At 46.5% G+C, this 21,345-nt stretch overlaps 1 protein-coding gene across 5 annotated transcripts in view; it reads right to left on the bottom strand.

The window, feature by feature from the left end:
* RAI14 (retinoic acid induced 14) overlaps positions 1 to 235 on the bottom strand; it is a 128,176-nt gene extending 127,941 nt beyond the window's left edge. For 4 of the 5 annotated variants that reach the window (XM_006116511.4, XM_006116509.4, XM_006116510.4 and 1 more), the window contains exon 1: positions 20 to 234. The gene's annotated coding sequence lies outside the window, so the exon portion shown is untranslated. Of the gene's footprint in view, positions 1 to 19 lie in introns of all 5 variants that reach the window. The other variant, XM_006116505.4, reaches the window with a different exon arrangement.
* Positions 236 to 21,345: the final 21,110 nt, after the last annotated feature.

The following is a 21,345-nucleotide window of genomic DNA, read 5'->3' on the forward strand; positions in this document are numbered from 1 at the left end:
ACTTGACGGGGACGCTCACCCCATGGAGGCTCCTTGCCCTGCTGCCGCCGGCGGCTCCGGAGCGGCGCACGCTCAGCACCAGACACGCTGGCCGGGGAGAGCAGAGCAGCAGCTGCCCTGGGAAAGTTTCTTGCTGCTGCCGCTGCTGGTCAGCGCGAGCCGCACACCCAGAGCGAACCCCAGACTCCCGACGTTCCGACCGCTCGGGGAGGGGCAGGAGAAAGAGGAGGGAGGGGAATTACATCACTCTGAGCCCACGTGACCGCGGCGCTCCTGCTCCCGTTGAGGCGTGTAGCGGGGAGGGGGAGGGAGAACAAATCGGCGCCGGGCTTAGGGTTCGAATCCAACATTCTGTGAGTCACGTGGCCCGGCGGCAGGGTGAGGGAAGCGCCCCTCCGAGCCGCTGCCGCGGCAGGTCGCTGCTCTGTAGCGCCCCCAGCGGTGGCTGCGGCTGCAGTGCACATCCCCACCCAACCTGCTGCGCAGGAGAGACCCGGACGATAGGCAGGGGGGTGGATGAAGCAAAGGGGCAGTAGGTAGATGGGAAGGAAGCCGCCCAATGGAGAGATGGGTGAGCAGAGCCCTGCACAACTTGTGTAGTCCAGGTGCTGAGCGTCATTGACCAGCCTGTAACTCCTCTGTGTCATGGGCACCTCTAGCAACCTTGTCCAGCACCTGTGTGGGTGGGTTCAGCACGGGGAAAGGGTGACACCCAGAGAGGTGATGGGTGTGGTAGGGAAGGGCTAGCCCTGGAGGGACAGGCTGGGACGGGGAGGAGCCAAGCCTCTCCACCTTCCTGGCTCTGCTTGGCATATGGCTCCAGGTAAGACCAGCCAAAGGGTGAACAAAAAGGGCCCAAGCTGCTGGAGGTGGAAGATGAGCTACACTGGAGCCCTAGCCGCAGGATGGGGCACTTTGCTGATGAAAAACAACTATGTGGCTTTCCCTCACGGTATATCTCTAGCTGTGGTGGCTCGTCACAGAAAACCTCTCATTGGCAGGAGCCCTGTGATTAGGGATGTTAAACAGTTAACCGGCTCTTGCCAGTGAACTCTGGTGGTGGCCAGCTACACTGTGCTGGAACAGCTCTGACTGTGGAGAGGCTGGTGGGCCAGGCTTTGGGACCACGCGGTGGCAGTGGACCTTCCGGCTAGGGCAAGACCTGTGGCAGGACCCCATAGCCTCAGCTGCAGCAGGACCAGGTAGTGGGCTAGGTGGCAGGTCCTAAGTTAAACAGTTAAGCGGTTAAGTGATAGGCTACGTCTAGACTGGCATGATTTTCCGGAAATGCTTTTAACAGAAAAGTTTTCCGTTAAAAGCATTTTCGGAAAAGAGCGTCTAGACTGGCACGGATGCTTTTCCGCAAAAGCACTTTTTGCGGAAAAGCGTCCATGGCCAATCTAGATGCGCTTTTCCGCAAAAAAAACCCCGATCCCCATTTTCGTGATCGGGGTTTTTTTTGCGGAAAAGCGCATCTAGATTGGCCATGGACGCTTTTCCGCAAAAGTTTTGTGCAAAAGGGACTTTTGCCCAAACGGGAGCAGCATAATATTTCCTCAAAAAGCACTGATTTCTTACAGTAGGAAGTCAGTGCTTTTGCGGAAATTCAAACGGCCAGTGTAGATCAAGGTGGGATCAAGGTGGCAGGCAATAGATATTTATATAAAACAAAGCCTCAAATATTTGGCCTATCCCTCTAAAATAAGGACAGCAGCTTCAAGCAGGCTGTTGGAGTATGGTGGGGGGAGAGTGCTCTGGGCTGGGGATACTAGTTCTGGGTGGGGCCAAGAATGAGGAGTTCAAGGGGTAAGAGGGAGCTCTGGGCTGGGGTGCAGGGGAGATGAGGGCTGGGGATGAGGGCTCTGGGATGGGGTTGGGGATGAAGGGCCTGGGGAACCAGAGCTGGGGCAGGGGGTTGGAGCTAGGACTTACTTTGGGTGGCTCCCTGTGAGCAGTGCAGCAAGACTAAGACAGGCTCCCTGCCTGCCCTGAGTCCACACTGCTCCCTGGAAGTGGCCAGCAGGTCTGGCTGCTAAGTAGGGGCCAGAGCACTCTGCATGCCATTCTCACCCACAAGCGCTGGGCACTATCTCCTCCAGCTCCCACTGGCCAGTTCCCTCCCTTCCACCTAGAAGACAGACTTCCTGGCCACTTCCTGGAAGCTGCACAGAGCCAGGGCAGGTAGGGAGTCTGCCTTAGCCCTACAGCACCACCAACCAGACTTTTAACAGCCCAGTTGGGAGTGTTGACCAGAGGTCCCAGGGTCTCTTTTCAACCAGGTGTTCTAGTCTGAAACTTTTAGCACACCTGCATGCTGCTAATCCAGTGCAGACGCTGGGAAGGAGGGAGAAAGAGTTGGTCGACAAGGCCAATGGCAGGTAGCAAGTGTTGGGAGGTGGAGGAGGGAAGAAGCTAGCTGCTTTTGGGTGCTCAGCATCTACTAATTATTTTCTATGGGTGCTCCAGCCCTGGGGCTCTTACAGAATCAGCACTTTAATGGAGGTCTCCAATACCTGCCTGGGAAAGCCTGAGTTCACAAATTTACAAATTCCCCTATTAAGATCACAGCCCCCACTCTTGCTGCCAGTAACGTTCCATCACAAATCCATCAGCCATTTTCTAATGTACCTCATTAACAACTCCCTACATTTGGTTCCGTTTCACAAGCCCATGACCTCCTCCTAATAATTGCAGCTAGTCTCTCAGCCTAGAACTCTCCCCCCAACACACACCCACACACTCAATAGTATCAGCAGCATAAGACAAGAGGATGATGCTGGAGGAAGTGAGCAATTCCTCCCCCTCTCAAACACCCATGTGGTTGTTATACTAGCCACATGTATTGGCATTGTGAAAACCACACCAGTGTCATAAGGAAGTACACTTACAGAAATGACTGTGTGATTCCTACAATGCCCAATGATATTTACTTTGGCTGTGAGAATAGAATCAAATAAATCCACCAACACCATGTTCCCTCTCTTTCCTTTTCCTTTTAAAAACACAAGGAAATGAAACATGGAAAGCTATTAATTTAATGCTGAGACTGAGAACTTAATTTATATGAAAATAGAAGTGTATGAAAGTTGCATGTTATATACAACATTAGCTCAGCTACAGGGCATGTTATATATATTTAGTATTTTGTATTCCTGTTTATGCTGTAAAATGCATACCTTCAAAGTAGTAGAGCAGTGGTGCGCAACCTTTTTTGATCTGCGACCCCTGCGCCGTGGGGGCTGCCAACAGCTGGGCCCAGCTCCTGGCTGACGAGATGTAGGCGCCATGCCATGGGGGCCGCCAACTACCAGGCCCAGCCACTGGCTGGCCAGATCTAAGCGCCACGCTGCACAGCGGCGCCCAGCCCCCGGCTAGCTGGATCTAAGCGCTGCGACCACCCTCTCCTGGGAAGACATCCACAACCCCCTGGGGGGGGGTCGCAAATCACAGGTTGCGCACCATTGTACTAGAGAGCCATACATGCCATTGATTTCTTAGGCTGAGCTCATTGCACACACCAATGGTTCCTTTCATCCCTTCATTTTCCCTACACGCTCCCTGTGTGCTACCTTCCCAGCCCTCCCCTTTTGGGATGTTCTGCAATCTGCCCTCATGCCAAGGGCTCTGTGTGTACCAGATTCCCTCCTCCTGCCCTTTTCACTGCCATACCAGTGTCTCCCATTCTTCCCCATATGAAAGTTTCTGTACGCTCCCCAATCTCCCCTTACCATTCTAACCTATTTTCTCTCTGTCGGGAAGAGAAGTCATTCAATGTGTCATCAGTTTAAAGCCTATTGGACTATGGGTAGAGTTGAAATGGGGAAAGGTGCTACACTGGAAGATACTAATGGCTGTCTAGAACTGATTATTTCATCTATAGACCAATGGTTCTCAGCCAGGGGTATACATACTCCTTAGGGTATGCAGACACCTTCCAAGAGGTACATCAACTCATCTAGATATTTGCCTAGTTTTGCAATAGGCTACATAAAATGCACTAGCAAAGTCAGTACAAACTAAATTTTCATACAGTAATATGTGTATACTGATCTTTATGATATACACTGAAATGTAAGTACAGATTGAACCTCTGTGATTCGGACTTTCTTGGTCTGGCATCACTCATGGAGTGGCATCATCATCGACTCCATCGGTGCTCTAGGGCTGGAGCATTATGGGGAAAAACAAGCAGGCTGAGGCCAGGAGCTTTGCCAGACTAGGGAAGAGCAGAGCCCAGGTGTCCAATGGGAGTGGACTCCTAAGGACCGGCAGCTGGGAGCAGAGCGCTGGAGCTGGCAGTAGCAGAGGGATGGATATTGACTTCCCCTGGTCCAGCAAATTCTCTAGTTTAGGACCAGTTAGGTCACAATGGTGCCAGAACAGAGAGGTTCAACCTGTACAGTATTCATATTCCAATTGATCTATTTTATAATTATATGGTAAAAATGATAAAGTAAGCAATTTTTCAGTTACAGAGGTAAAAAACACAGAAGTGTCACAATACATTGACTTTGTAGGCAAGTAGTTTTTAAGTAAGGTGAAACTTGGATTACGCAAGACAAATCTTATTCTTGAATAGGATACAGTAGTCTGGAAAGGTTGAGAACCATTGCTACAAACAATTGTTGAGGTAGTTGAAGCTGCTGGTTATGCTAACCAGAAGCCATTATTGTTGAGGGCGAAGGACATTGTTCTCTGTTTGCAAGTTATAACTGATGTAAAGCTGAATTGTTATCGTTAAGTTCTGTAAGTTCCCCTTATGGTTCCTCCTTCCTGAATGAATGCATGGTGTGTGTGGGAAACAAATATGCAATGGGTGATGAACTTTTACTCACCCGAACTTGAGTGCACACAGCCCAGCAAGGACAGTGAGGAAGGCCTATGGACTCAGAAGCTGCACATTGCCCATATATCATCGATCCATAAAAGAGACAGAGAACCTGAAAGGGGAGTCACCAAGCAGGATCTCCTGAGGGTGCCCTCTGCTCAAATCGCCTGGCCAGCAAACCGGTTCCGGGGTCATCACGGAAAGAGAGCAACAGCATGAACCTCTGCATTAACTCCTTCTGGTGCCTGGCACTCAGCCTGTATTTCGTCGGACTGTAAGTGTGATTGCGGATAGTGAGAGTGAGTCTCCCCTTTCCCCTCCTTCCAGAATAGGTTAAAGCAATTAAAGCCATTTGCACTTGTTACCTTGTGGTCCCAAACCTTGTTAGTCCAAGGGTAGTTGCAAGTAAATTTGTGTTTCCTTATTCCTTATTTCCTTCCCCCTGACCCTACTTGCAACAATTACCTGATTGTCTGTCACACTTTCCCAATTTCTGATTTTCACCAAAATCAAAAGGTTTGTTCTCACTGATGCCTAGAACATTCCATGACATTTTGGAATTGATTGGCTGTGCTAAGAAATGACATAAAACATGTCTGGAAATGGATAACAGGATCACATGAGGATGCCCTTTGTCATCCCACGAGGAATAACGGGGCGGTCGACAAAGGGCTTTGATGTCGACCACGGAGCGTCCAGACTAGCACGCTGAGCCAACAAACAGCTAATCAGCTGTTTGTTGGCTCAGCGCGGCAGCCATTTAAATTTAAATGAAGCGGCAATTATTTAAATTGCCACTTCATTTCCCTTTGCCTACAACCCTAATCTACATGGCTCCGTCGATAGAGCCATGTAGTCTAGACACAGCCAAAGAGTCCCCCCCAAACGTCTGGTACTCTTGCTTGAGCAAGGAAAGACGGAGCAGTGGGGAAACTCAAAACAAGGTACATCAACTCCAGCTATGTAATTGATTCAACTTTCTCTTTTAGTATAGACCTGGCCTCACAGTGAAGGAGGGTAAGGAAGGAAATAGTTCAGGGTCATAGATGTAAGGTTTAGTACTATGTAAACTAGGGCTACTTAACACACAGCCCATTTGTGGCATGTGGTGCGGTGTGGGTTTATGCAGGGCTCAACATGCGGCCCGCAGGTGACAGTAAAAAACCAAAAACGTAGTCAATATAATGGTCTTCTGTTGATATTCATTTTAGTAGTTAAATTCCTGGACTGTCATTGCTCATTAAAAGTACAGTCATATGGGTGGAAATCGAGTAAATATTGTGTTTTATTAATATCAGCAGAACTGACTTAAATGGGGCCTGTGTGTTGTGTAATCTTGCCTTAATCTTTGTATTCATACCCGTCAGCATTAATACATGCAGAAACTATTTGCATATATATTTGCATATATACATGCAACCACATTTAAGTTGTGGCCCTTGGCAGGTGCTGTGAATATCATTGCGGCCCCCGCAGCTTCCAAAGTTGAGTAGACCATGACTGCTGATGTAGACCATGTACTACAGGGAAAGTGGCAATATTATTAAGGGACCATGAAAGGGAAGATTGCCTAGGACAGGGAATCCCAAAAGACTTTGATACATGCACCTCCCTTTTGCCTCCCCAAAGGGGAAAATTACAGTGATTTGGCTAAAAGGCCAAGCCATGAAGTGGAAGCAGACTGAGTCCTGCAAAAAAATGCTTGACAGGGTGCAAATAAAGGATGCTGTGTCCCAAAAGGGGGGTGCTCCAGCAGGTAGTAGAGCATCCTGTGACAATGCCCTTTGCATAGGTAGCTTCTCTTAGCAGAATAGGGCTGTATGATATCTTTCCACAGGGGGTATGTTGGGGGGGATGGTACAGGAAGAGGACATTCTGCACTCTCAGGTCCTGAAAAGGCCACTGTGGGGTCATTGCAGCTAAGTATCAGTTAAAGCCCCCTTGAGGTTGCTGAAGTTATTCTGGAACACACGAGTCCCCACAAGGAGATGTGGACAAGTGATTTGCATTATGTTGACAGGTTGTAACTAGCCTGCTGAGGTGTTTAGCTTTTTGTTGGTTTATTTTTGCAACTTCTGGCTTGGATTTTATTTTAAGAAGCAGATTGTGTCTGCTCCCAGAGACTATATGCAAAGTAAAGCAGAATCCTGCACTGCCTTATCTTCCCCTAATTCAAGCTCCTTAAACTTTGTTTCATAGACCAAAACACTCATACATCATTCTACTGCATTCCCACTTCTTGTTGGACCGGTTCAGGTTTTATTGTTTTACATCTGAATAGTTTGTCTTGCTAATACTGAGCTATTGAGAAAGGCTGCTTTCAGCTTTAGTGACTTCATGTTTGTTTTTTATTTCATGGCTCTGTATTTACAATAAGTGATTTTTACCTTTTGTGTCAGATGTTTCCACTAGTGAGCTTGGGAAGGATACAACTCATGTATTTTTATATCTGCTCCCATCACAGCTTTTTTATATATATCCTATGATTCTGTTTAAAATGTAGAAATGTTTCAAGGCACCCATATTAGACTATTTCTCCATTATTATTTATGTATGAATATAATATTATATTCCAGGCTATGAGACAGAAAAATGAAGTCAGTCTCTGCCTTGAAGAGTTTGACAGTCGAGAAAAATTACATCAGGAAATCCAGTGGACTGAATATAGCCACATAAAATGAACTTCCTGAATTGATGAAACCTTGGCTATGTCTACATTTGCACTTGATCAACAACATTTTGTTGTTCATGGGTGCTTAACCCCTTACCTCCATGAACTACAATATTTTGTTGCAGCAAGTAAATGTGTGTGAATGCTGCTTTTTCAGCAGGAGTGTTCTGCTGCCAACAACCTCTCATTGGGGTTGGATGTAAGCTGTCAATAAAAGTGCCAACAAAAAGCATTCATATACCATGACTTTTAGTAAGGAGCCTGTGTTGATACAACCTTGTCACCAAAAGCTGCGTAGTGTAGTGGTATAGAGAGGAAGGGCTGCTTGCCACTCCAGTTTTCTTGGAGTAATCCAGAGGTAAAAAACATTTAAGAAGCATGTGTGAAATTCTGGCCTCATGAAGTCAATTGCAAAATGCACATAGACCAAAAATGCACAAAGACCAAAATTTCTTCTAAATGTACCATTTCAACTTCTTTATATCCTTCTTTATACCTATCTCCATCAAGTGCTGGCATATAACTCTTTGAGCCCTTTAAGGCTCAATGCCACTGTCATGTGGAAAAACCTGTATGAATGGAAAATCCCTGCTATCCCATCCTCACAGTTCTTGTTGGTTGCAGGTCTCTTTCTTTCTTGGCATCAAGGGTCTTATCTATCTCTCCCTGTGGCTGCACACTCCCTCTCTGCTCTGGGGGGAGATGTTGTGAAGGGAAGGGTGGTGATACTGTTTGTTGAGCATTAAATCCTTTAAGGATTTCATAGCAGTGATCAGTTGGATCTGGAGAAACTGACATAAAGAAGCTGCTCCTGCCCTTCCTATCTGCACAGCCTCCCAGCTGAGGGAAGGAATGCCCTTCCAAAAGCTCTCATCTGAGATGTACCCACATTTCTCTCTGTCTACCTACAAAAGAAGGGAAATGTTCTAGGGAATGTGTGTATTAGATATATGTATATCTAATACAGGCAGTCCCCGAGTTACGCGGATCCTACTTACATTGGATCCGCAGTTACGAACGGGGCTTTTCTCACCCTGGAGGATGCGAGCGGCAGGACGCCCAGATGTGCCACGGTCCCGCCACCCACGTCCTCCGGGGCGAGAAAAGCTGCTCCGCGTTTCCCTGGTCTGCAGGGGGGGAGCAGACCTGGGAGACGCGGAGCAAAGCCGCGGAGCACGCGGGCAGTGGGACAGCCCAGACGCGCCACGGCTGTCCCGCAGTGCGTCTGGGCTGTCCTGCTGCCCGTGTGCTCCGTGGCTTTGCTCCATGTCACCCTGGATTGCTGGGGGGCTCCCCCCCCCCGCAGACCAGGGAGACGGGGAGCAAAGCCTCGGAGGACGCCGGCAGCGGGACAGCCACTGTGCGTCTGGGCTGTCCCGCTGCCCATGTGTTCCGCGGCTTTGCTCCGTGTCTCCCTAGTCTGCTGGGGGGACTCCCCCCCAGCAGACCAGGGAGACGCGGAGCAAAGCCGAGGAGGATGCGAGCAGGGACCGCGGTGCGTCTCAGCGGTCCCGCCACCTGGGTCTCCCTGGTCTGCTGGGAGGGGGGGTGCAGCTAGTGCGCCCCCCCCCCCAGCAGACCAGGCTTTTCTCACCGAGGACGCCTGGGGTAAAGCAGCTGGGGCGCTGCCGGGTTGGTCTCGCAGCGCCACTCCTCGGTGCTACTGGACCAACCCGGCAGCACCCCAGCTGCTCTGCCCCAGGCGTCCCCAAGTCAGCCGCTGCTGAAACTGACCAGCGGCTGACTACAGGAAGCCCAAGGCAGAGTTGCTCTACCCCGGGCTTCCTGAAATCAGCCACTGATCAGTTTCAGCAGCGGCTGACTTGGGGACACCTGGGGTAGAGCAGCTGGGGTGCTGCCGGGTTGGTCCCAGCAGCGCTGAGGTGCGGCGCTGCGGGGACCTACCCGGCCGCGCCCCAGCTGCTCTGTCCTAGGCGTCCTGATTCAGCCTGTTGAAACTGATCAGCGGCTGATTCCAGGAAGCCCAGAGCAGAGCAACTCTGCCTCGGGCTTCCTGTAGTCAGCCGCTGGTCAGTTTCAGCAGTGGCTGAATCTGGACGCCAGTTCCAACTTACATACAAATTCAACTTAAGAACAAACCGACAGTCCCTATCTTGTACGTAACCCGGGGACTGCCTGTATATAGAAAGAGATATATAGAATACAGTCTACAGGAATGGATGCTGTACAGAAGGGTATAATGAAATTCTGTTTACATTACAATGGACACAATAAACTTTCCCCCCTTAGATCATTATAATGTAATAAGCAGAGCCTGAATATTTGTATTGTTGGTATGACACATTATGCTTTTTGTGGGTTTAGCCAAGAGGAATATAATTTCTTGGCCTTTTGGCTGACTTCCAGTGCAGTAGCAGGATTTATTTTAATCGGATATCTTCCCTCTGGGAACTACAGCTAGCATTTGGAAGAGGATAGACTTGATAGTCACTGTGGAAATGACCATACTGATTATAACCCTCAGTATTATACCAGAACATGTTTCCTTCTGAAATGAGCATCAAAGCACATCAAGTCCATAGAAACAGTAAGAGCAAGAATTACAGAAAGCTACCAGAATAAATTAAAGGTAAAGCTATAGTAGAACCATAAAAATAACTGAAAAGACATAAGAGTTTCTTCCTATAGAAGAGCCAGGGAAGCATCTGTCCAAAAATGTACTTAAGACATTTGATGGCACAGAGAAAAAAGCCCTATCAACAAATCTATACCAGAATAACCAAGCATATTTCAAATTTGCACAATGTGAGTTACCTATCAATGTGGCATTCCTTCTCTGGAGTTCTCATTGTTCAACTTTGACCTGCATTTGCCTTGGAATGTTTGGGTTTTTTTCCACAAGGGAGAAGTTGAAACTCACCCTCTTTCCTCTGCATTCTTCCATTGGGACTGAGAGGAAGATTTGCTCTTCTGTGGAAGAGGCTGCATATCCAGTTCCCATGGATCTTGAGGGAACAGCTGGAGATGAGGGGACCATCTGTGAAGAAACCCCTAGTTTCCACTCTCCTACCTGGCCCCCTGAACAATGCAACATCTATGGACTGTACCTGGAGCCTTGAGGTTTGAAGCTTCTAAAATGTTGAGGGGAAAAGGGGCTCAAGTTACTGCAGACTCTCACAGCTGGGTTGCTTGACCTCACGTATTGGGTTCCAGTAACGTGGGCGGGCAGTGAATGTGTTGCAGAGAGTTTATTTCAACATAAATACTCTGGCCTCTTCTCAGTTACACCACTATAATATATTTGAAGAGCAGGGGTTGCTTTTGTGTAACTCAGAAAAATTTAGCACAGCAGATTTAAACTGATATGAAGGATAACTCAGCACTATAATTCTTGATACTTTTCACACTTAATTTTATCTTCTTGACTATGGTGCAATATATAATATTGTTTAAAGTCTCAGAACATTTCCTATGGGTAGAGTAAATTATATGCCATCTTTGCTGCATATCTCTCAGTGAGAGTTACTCCATCTCTGCTCCTTCTTCAAGTTTCCTTGGATTCCTGATTTGTAAATCAATTTCCTCTTCTCATCTAACCAAAGCAATCCACATTCCTGCATATTTTGTATGACCATTTGCATTACAAAGAAATGAGGTACATAGTAAATGGCATTTCAGACTGCTTATTTTTGTCAGTGCATGGTATAGGATTTTTTAATATACTTGGCTCCTGCAATCTTAAATTTTAACACCATTTCCCGTGATAGTTTCTGTATTGCTTTTGCTGAGGAAGTAGTAAATCCTACATGTGTTCTAATTCTTCTTGCAGCTCTACCAGCAACTGGAAAGAAAGTCTCCTTAAATTAATATTTACCCAAATAAGCAGTTTTCACCAAAGATTTTCTATTTGGTTTTAAAAAAATGCTACACCAATATAGATATTTCCATACGTTTTTCCTTCCTATGATTCTCTGATTTCAGAAGCTTTCTTTTAAAAGTATACATATATTCTTCATTAAGGAAAAATATCAAAGGGGCAGAAAATGGGATAATATCCAAGATTTAGACTCTGAGACCTAGGGGACTTCTGCACTTCCATGAGGACAGATATAAACCTTATGTAACTCTGCTCCAACTGCATGGCTCTGCATAAGAAACTTTACAAATGAAGCAGCTAATTACAACCAAATATGTAGGAAACAAAGGATCAAGGGCAAAGTTTTGATATATTTCATTTGTGTGTAGAGAAGTGAACAAGCCAGCACACCAGAGTTGAATAAGCCTGAAATTAGACTCTTAAATCTACTGGGATTCACACAAACACAGGAATTTGCCCTACTGGATAGAGTTGCAGAATTAGGAGCAATTGCAATATGGTCCCTTTCTGTATGGTCTTTTGAGTTGAGTTAACTTTAATAGAAACAATTTAGACTTACTGGATATGTCATTTTTCTAATTGTGTCCATTTCTAGCTATAAGGGGGTGATAGATTCAATAACCACCCTAATAGCATGCAGGGTCCCCACCTCAGTTTCCCACTCCTCAGTAATTTCACTTGCTTGCTCATAGCCAATAACACCCTTACGTGAGCTGAAAAAAAAAAACCCACCAAGCAAATGGTCTGGTAACACTTTATAGACTAACAAAACATGTAGATGACATCATGAGCTTTTGTGGGCACAGCCCACTTATTCCGATGAGGGAATTAGCTTTCACAGAGGAGGGGAGGAATGAAAGACCCATCTTCCTTTAAAGAGCCAAATACCTGTCACAGTAGCCCACAAGGGAAAGATAAAATGATTGAAAGCTTTGGCTATCCTACATAATTCACCTCTTTGGGAAGCACATTTGAAATAAAAAAACAAACCAGACATGACAGAGTAAGACAGAGGTTACTGCTGAGTGTCTTGGAAGAAAGGGAGTCATTTACAACATAATGTAATTATAAAATGAAAAAAATTACCTGCTGACCATTTATCTATTATTTGTATTTCATGTGTCAGTTTTGAAGCAAGCATCAATTTTACAAGTAAATGGAGCACACATATTAACACCAGGATTTCAGTGAATCCACCCTTTTTATTTAAGCAATAAATGTTCTGCTACTGTCAAATACTAGAGATCAGTAAATACTGCAAAAGGCTATCCATGAGCATAAACTTAAATAAAACAGTGAATTCTCCAGAATGTTCATTGGTAGAGCCCTGCACAGATACAAAATTTGCATCCGCATCCACATCTGTATCCACAAAAATGAACTGTGGATATCCACATTGTGGATATGGACCACAATGTGGATATCCACCCGTGGATATGGACATCTGCACATTTACAGAATTCTAGATACAAAATTTGTATCTGCATCCACATTCATAGCTGCAAAAATGAGCCACAAGGATAGCTGCAGATGTAAAGTCGATATCTGCAGATTTGCAGGCCTCTGCCCATTTGATTTTAAAGTCTTTGTTACTGTGATTGGTGGAATCAGTCAATCCCTGAGGGTGTGCCTACACTACAAAGTTAGTTCGAACTAACAGACGTTAGTTCGAACTAACTTTGATAGGTGCTACACTAGCGCTCCGTTAGTTTGAATTTAATTCGAACTAGCGGAGCGCTTAGTTCGAACTAGGAAAACCTCATTTTACGAGGATTAAGCCTAGTTTGAACTTGCTAGTTCAAATTAAGGGGTGTGTAGCCCCTTAATTCGAACTAGTGGGAGGCTAGCCCTCCCCAGGTTTCCCTGGTGGCCACGCTGGCCAACACCAGGGAAACTCTATGCCCCCCTCCCGGCCCTGGACTCCTTAAAGGGGCACGGGCTGGCTACGGTGCCCATGCCAGGTGCAAGCCTGCCAGCACCCAGCCAGCAGACCCTGCACCTGGCACGGATCGAGCCACCCACCCGATGCCCCTCAGCCCTCCCCCTCTTCACGGGACCAGGCTGGCGGCTCCCGGGAGCTTGCCTAGGACCGCAAGAGACGGGCATCCGCCTGGGCTAGTGCAGACATCGTGGACCTTGTCCACGACCTCCGCACTAGGCACAGGAATGTGGCCGACTAGGGCAGGAGAGCTGCCAGCCTGGCCACCCAGGAGCAGGTGTGCATGAAAATCAAGGTGGTCCACTGAGACCCCCGACCCTGAGCCCTGAGCTTACAATGGCCGTACTGGGTCAGACCAAAGGTCCATCTAGCTCAGTAGTGTGTCTGCCGACAGCGGCCAACCCTAGGGACCCTGGAGTGGATGGACCAAAGACAGTGACCAAGCCATTTGTCTCGTGCCATCCCTCTCCAGCCTTCCACAAACCTTGGGCAAGGACACCACTCCTATCCCCTGGCTAATAGCACTCCATGGACCCAACCTCCATGACTTGATCTCACTTCCCTTTAAACTCTGTTCTAGTTGTAGCCTTCACAGCCTCCTGCAGCAAGGAGTTCCACAGGTTGACTCTTTGCTTTGTGAAGAACAACTTTCTGTTACTAGTTTGAAGCCTGCTACCCATTCCTTTCCTTTGGTGTCCTCTAGTCCTTCTTTATGGGAACTAATGAAGAACTTTTCTGTATGCACCCTCTCCACCCAACTCCTGCTTTTAGAGACCTCTATCCTGTCCCCCCTCCATCTCCTCTTTTCTAAACTGAAAAGTCCCAGTCTCTTTAGCCTCTCTTCATATGGGACCTGTTCCCAACCCCTGATCATTTTAGTTGCCCTCTCCTCTCCCACCCTCTCTCTTCCCCTCTCCCACCTCCTTTTCCCAGTCTCCCCCAGTTTTGTTCAATAAAGACAGATTCCATTTTTTAACACAATTGTCCTTTATTTTGTACATCAAGAAGAGGGGCTAGGGAAGGGTAAGTGGAAGGAGGTGAGGGAGGAATGAGATACGCACCCGCGATGGGGAGGACTGGGCTGGCTCTGTGGGCTTCTGGGGGTGGAAGCTCTCCTGCAGCCCCCCAATTGCCCCATCTCCCCAGATGGCAGCCTGCGGCAAGTGCAGTCGGTCTGATGGCCGAGTGCTGTGATGTGCCCAGTGTGGGTACTCCGGGCAATCCAAGCCAGGACTGCTTTGCAAGTGGGGCACCCCTGAGAACTGTTTGTCCGGGGTGGGGGTCGGGACCCTTTAAGCACAGCCCTCGGCTAGCCTGAGACAGCATCTCCACGCTCTAAGTCCTCCTCTGATGCCCTGCCGGCACTGCTTCCGGCCATCCTTAAGCCTGGTTCAGGGTCCACTTAATGTGGACATGCTAGTTCGAATTAGCAAAACGCTAATTCGAACTAGTTTTTAGTCTGTATCCGTTAGTTCGAATTAGCTTAGTTCGAATTAACTAATTCGAACTAAGTTAGTTCGAATTAACGTTGTAGTGTAGACGTACCCTTAGAGATACCATTTTTGCCTGAAAGTTTCATTTTCATTTTTTCTAAATGAGCTTTGACACAGTTCTTGACCATCTCAACCCCTGGCTTTGTCAGCATCATTCTTTCCCAAGACTCCTCTGAAGGCTTTAATGAACTTGATCTGTTCACTTGTGTTGTTGTTCTGCTCTGAATTATACAAAAGCCTTTTCTTGAGTAAGGACTATACTGCATGGTAGTGAGGGGACTCTGGTTGTGATTTTCCAAGCAGTACACTGGATTTGGTCACACATCTTCCTTTAACTTGGTTGAGGGATGAGAACCAGAATTTGGAACATTATTTAACATCTGTCTGGAAGAGGAATAGCTAAATCCTCTCTCTGGCAGTGGGGATGCATGATAAGGGAAGGAGGGGACGAGCCCCTATTTCTCCATGTCCCCTTGCTCTACCTCACACTTGTTCCACCCCTCTCCACTCACCTCTTTTCAGCACTTCCCAGAGGAACATGACTGGAGACCAGCATCACAAGGGGACTTCCCTGCCATCATTGCTGGTGCGTGGAGAGGGAGGCACACCATGCTGCAGATTCCTGCCACTGCCGCCAGCCCTTCTGCCAGCTGCTGACTGACTCCTCCCACTTTGGGAGAGGGTGCGTGAAGGTACATGTGCCCTCCCGCATGTTGCCTGTGCTCTCTTCCTGCAAAGGGATTAGAGGACTGCTAGACATATTCAAGTCTTATCAGGTCAGAGGCCTTTTTCTACAGCCATATTCGAAGAGCAGCAGCCAGGAGAGGAGGTCACATCCTTATATTCCATATAATTACTTTAGAATAATGTAATATCAGGTGATCCTGTCCTTCATCAACAGCTAAAGAAACAGGGTGCAGAAGCAGTCTGGGAGTAGGGTGTCTGGCCAGGCAGGAGGGTGCAGAAGCAAGGGAGGGTGTAAGAGCAGGCTAGGGGTAGGGTGTCTGGCCAGGAGAGAGGGTGCAGAAGCAGATCCCAGTCCTTGAGTTGGCATAGAGTGTCTGGCCAGTGGCAGGAAGTGCCTGGGACTAAAGTTGGGGGGGGGCAGAGTGGCTGATGGGGTTCAGGGAACCCTTGGGAATAGGGTTGGTGTCAAGGACATTCGGGAGGGGGGAGCAGGGAAATGGAGAGGCAGAGAGGCTGGTTGTGGTGTGGCAAGTGGGGGTGGATAGATGACCCTGAGGTGTCCAGCTTGGCAGGGGATGGGTTCCCACAGGGATCCAGTCCATGGCTCCATCAGTGGCCAAGCAACTGCTCAGCACCTCCCGCCAAACCAAGTCCCCATGAGTGCAATCCCCAAAGGGCTCCCATCTTTCTCCTGCGTGTGCAGGGTCTTTAGTTCCAGCATTGCCTCCTCTCACTGCAGCCGGGCACAGTGCAGCCCAATCTGCTGCCTACCCTGCGGGACCACCCAAGGGATGCACCACTCTTACCATGGCGACGGCACTCCTCCACGTGTAGCTCCGCAGCCCATGTGGGGTGTGTGTGAAAGTGTTGCTAGTGTAGCTAGACAATATTGACCTCCGGTAATTTAGCAAATTCTCTGGTTTAGCACCAATTGGGTCCCAAGGGTGCCAGACTAGAAAGGTTCAGCCTGTATTGTAGTAAAATGATCGGTTAAGGGGTAGCTAATCAGAGCTCAATTTTCACTGTATAAAGTGGGATACAAAAGGAAGTTTTTGGAACCAACTCAAGGACACTGCCCAAGATCGGAGTTGCCAGACCTCAATACCCTGCCAACTATATTGTGAAGAAGATGAAGTCCCCAGATGATCTGATCCTAACTGGCTAGCAGGAAAAGTTCATCTGCCTTATTGGGAGTGGTAAGAATTCAATGCTTGGGATTCTGTTTTGGTGATTGTTAATAAGCAAAGGTTAAAGATATTTACTGTCTAAGGCTCTTTCACTGGTAAAAACCCCACAAACCTACCAAAAATCAACCTACGGAAAGGTAAAGGAGGGTGCCCAAAGAGAGTGGCCAACATGTATGAACGTAAAATTAAAGATTAATTGATTCTGTGCCTACCAGTTTGGGCTTTAGGTTTGAGTCCAATTGAACTGTTTCATTTCTTAGCAGAATAAAGTCCACAAAATGGTACATTAACCACTTCCTATTGGCAAAGCAGCATTAGTGAGGGTATGTCTACACTACCCCGCTAGTTCGAACTAGCGGGGTAATGTAGGCATACCGCAATTGCAAATGAAGCCCGAGATTTGAATTTCCCGGGCTTCATTTGCATAAGGAAATTCAAATCCCGGGCTTCATTTGCAATTGCGGTATGCCTACATTACCCTCCTATTTCGAAATAGGAGGGTAGTGTAGACATACCCTGACGATTTAAGAAAGCTTTACACTCTTCAGCACAGACCCAAGTTACAAAGCAGTGATCATAATCTAAGCTAAGGGAATGGGGCTTAAACTCAGAGATGAGCCACAGGGTCTGATGAAAACTACGAAGAAGGTGTAAATAAAATGCCTCTTTTCAATTTAAATGACACTGTCAGGTTAAACATCTCATAACTTTAAAAACAAGTTTCTTTACCTTGTTGCAAAAAATACCTTAGATTATTAAAACTGAAAAGTATTGTATTCTTTCTTTACTGTTCCTTTCTGTTCACTGTCATTTTCTACTCCATTTCTGTATTATGGCACTAGCTCAATGTTCCTCTACCAGGTTACAAATCCTGTAAGGGAACGAATGTTTGTATATAAAATCAGTTTTCACTTTTTGAACTTTATGGAAACATTTCTATAGGTCAGAATCTATACAAAATAATCTCTGTAAACCTAAATTTTGAGCCACAGTTGATCTAATATCATGGGCCTGATTTACACCAACTTACATTTATACCATTTTTAAGACTCCTTTACACTACTAGAGCAGTGTAAAGTGGCCTAAGTGTAAATGAGAATCAGGCCCTGTCTCTTCAGTCTTCCCCTGATTAACATTAAATAAAATACTGCTTTTTGGACTGAGTTGTGGCCTCTTACATGTTTACAACTCCAATGGACTTTAAAGCCAGTGTAAAAGTTGACCCTTTACAATTCATTTTGTTATTAAGCTAATTATGAGTGTTAACAAAAGCTAGGTATGTTCTTGATCATGATCATATCTCCAATCAGCACATTCCAGCCATACCACTAAAGATTGCAGTTCTTGTTTTTATTGGCTGCTGTTGTTTTTACTTCCTTAATTATCAAAGTCAGGATAGAAATTCAGTGATTAAAAAACCAAACCAAGCCAGAATGTGTCCTTAAAACAGAGTTGGTTATTCAGTTACCGTATATTCCGGTGTACAAGACGACTTCTGATGTTAAAAAACATCCCCCAAATATCGGGGGTCGTCTTGTACGTCGGGTATACATCCCAGGCTCACCTGGGATGCCACACCGCCGGCTTTCCCCGAGACTTTGCAAAGTCGCGGAGGGGCTCTGGCGGCGGGGAATCCCAGGCGCGCCTGGGCTGCCCCCCCGCCCGAGCCCCTCCGCGGCTTTGCAAAGCCTCGGGGGAAGCCGGCGGCGGGGCATCCCAGGCGCGCCTGGGCTGCCCCCCCGCCCGAGCCCCTCCGCAGCTTTGCAAAGCCTTGGGGGATGCCGGAGCTCCTCCGCGGCTTTGCTCCCGGTGCCTCTGGTCTGCTGGGGACCGTCTCCAGCAGACCAGGGACACCGGGAGCAAAGGAGGCGGAGGGGCGCTGGGGTATAAGATGAAACCCTATCTTTTAATTAAAAAATTAGGGGGTCGTCTTATACGCCCAGTCGCCCTATACGCCGGAAAATACGGTATGTGTTTGTTTTTTGGATTATAAGAGAGAGACTCCATTCAAGACTGGTTAAGCAAACAGTTAAATAAATTATTTCTTTGTGCCAAAATTTTATTTTACTTGTTAAGGATGGGAAATTACACTAATAAATTGCACTGTAAAAACGCATTTCCTGTTGCTGCACATCCCACTAGCTACCCACTATTGTTGTGTCCATTTTTGAGCTGAAACGATGCTTATGGCTACTTCCTGGTCCTTGAAATGCCAGAAGAGCAGGCACTCATTTACAGTTATTAAAATGAAGAAACACAGATGGCCAGTGTTGATAAGAAAATTAAAAACAGAAAGGGGCCAATCCTGGAAACTTTACTCACACAAATAGGCTTTTCTCATGGAAGTAATCCTGCTGCTGCAAATGGGATTACTCATGTGAGTAAGGGTTGAGGCTCTGAAATTTCACCAGCTACATTATTGAATAAAATCTTTTGCCTAAATCTGTACTGTTCGATGATAAAATTTCCAAGAACACAAAAATATATTTTAACTAACTTTATGTTCTGGGAATGTCTACTAGCCTAATCTGAAATTTCCCCTTTTCTGTTATAAAAGTAAATCACCATCTACTATATATTTGAGAGTCTGTCTGTCTGTTCAAGAACTCCTCCTAAACAGTAAGGGTACGTCTAAACTACATGGCTCCATCGACGGAGCCATGTAGATTTGTTTGTTTGGCAAAGTCAAATGAAGCCGCTATGTAAATGATCGCGGCTTCATTTAAATTTACATGGCTGCCGCGCTGAGCGGACAAACAGCTGATCAGCTGTTTGTCCGCTCAGCGCGCTAGTCTTGACGCTCCCCTGCTGACATCAAAGCCCTTTGTCGGCAGCCCCGGTAAACCTCATCCCACCCTTTCACGTAGCCCCCAGCTGAGAAGGAGAAAGATGCTCCCCACATTCCCCTCGCACACCAGAGCCTAGGGCATCCAGGCTAGTAGATTTTGTGTACTCCAATCCCATGAGGGAATGGTGGGGCTGAAGCACCATCACGGGATTCCTAATTCAGGGGATGGGGCCCTGAGTCTTGGGGGCTGGATCCAGGCAAACTGTATCTAGCCCCCAGGCCGTAGCTTCTCCACCCCTGATTCATATGATGCATGTACATTTTCATTTTGTTTTCCGAAAAACAAAAATTAATTGAGTTAAGGACTGGAACAATGCTGGGTAAATTTAGTTTGTAAATAAGAGTGAACATCTTTCAGCTAAACTCCATTAAATGTCAGTTCTCAATTCCATGGGTCAGCTAATCAATAGGATCAATTTATATTAAATTTTAAGCAATAGGAGTCAAAGATTTTATTACCCTAGGATGGGATCTATAAAAACAAGATTATACCAGGAACTTGAAACACTGCTATTGATCATTTGGATGGTTTATAATGAAATGGATGTTCACCATATAAGATTCCTTTTTCAAAGACAGACTATCCCCTCAGGACTATAAATCTAATGCTCAGAGAATAGGTTCTAATGTCAGGGGAAGCCATTAAACAGCATTATGCTGACAGTTGCCTTTATTGCCCAGGGAATACTCTGGTGTTTGCATACACTGCACCTTAAAATCCTTATTGTGTTCCATGTTTAACATTCCACTGATACCATAAACTGATTCATACTTTAAAAATACACTCAGTCTTTATTAATAATAATTGTTAGCAAAATGGCTCTTTCCAATTGTCTCTTTTCTCCCCTCCCCCTTATCTCTGTGTCTCCTTTTTCACTCTTCTTTCATTCTTTGTCTGCATCTGTTTCCCCCTTTCTTTCTTATGCTCCCCTCCATATCTGCTTTCTCTCTGTCTACCCCCTCTGTTTTTTACCTCAATGTCCCTTTTCCATAATTTTCTCTCTATATCTCCCCACCCCCCACACACCATGCATCATCCTTCCTTTCTCCTTATTTTCTTTCTCTGTATCTGTCTGCCCTTATATGTCTATCATTTCTACCCTGAGGTGGCAAAACCCTTTCCATTCCATGCATCAGAAAAGACAATGGCAGTCATGTGATTTAGCTTGTCCCAGGCTGCAGGCCATTTTTAGTCTTTTGAAAGATTATTTAATTTATTTAATTCTGTAAATGTGCCTGTCTGAGCCAGGAGCACATATACAATCAAACAAATACCCACAATACAACATAAAAGAGACCAACAGAAGAAAATATGTTGTCTTACTGTTCATTAATAGAACAATCTATGCTTCAAAACTACCACTTCCAATATCCATCTATTAAAATTAACCCTCCTCCCTGGCAATAGATCCCTTCATGTCCCTCCTTCTCCTATCGCATACATCCAGGAGAATTGAAGGGACATGGAACACGGATGTGAAATCTGTGGCCCAGAGACCACATGCCGCCCATCAGGGTTCTGTGTGTGGCCTGCAAGACATTTTATTTACCATTGTCCAGAAGTAGGGTTGCCAGATTCCACTGGCTTCAGTCTATGTAGGTTTTTTCCCCTAGTGATACTATTAAAGTGATACACATTAAAGTGATACACATTAAAGTGACAACCAGGGATGGGGAACCTCTGGCCCATGGATAGTTCATCAGAGTTAGCTGCTGGAGAGCTGCCAGACAGTTTGTTTATCTGAGTATCCGCAGTCAGGCAGGTGAACCGTGGCTGCTGGGAGCTCCAGGACTCCATGCTTGCTTATGCTCAGGAAAACAATCCATCTAGTACCCCGCCAGTGGCTAACCTTA

This window comes from Pelodiscus sinensis, chromosome 6 (assembly GCF_049634645.1).
Source record: "Pelodiscus sinensis isolate JC-2024 chromosome 6, ASM4963464v1, whole genome shotgun sequence".
Taxonomy (NCBI): Eukaryota; Metazoa; Chordata; order Testudines; family Trionychidae; genus Pelodiscus; species Pelodiscus sinensis.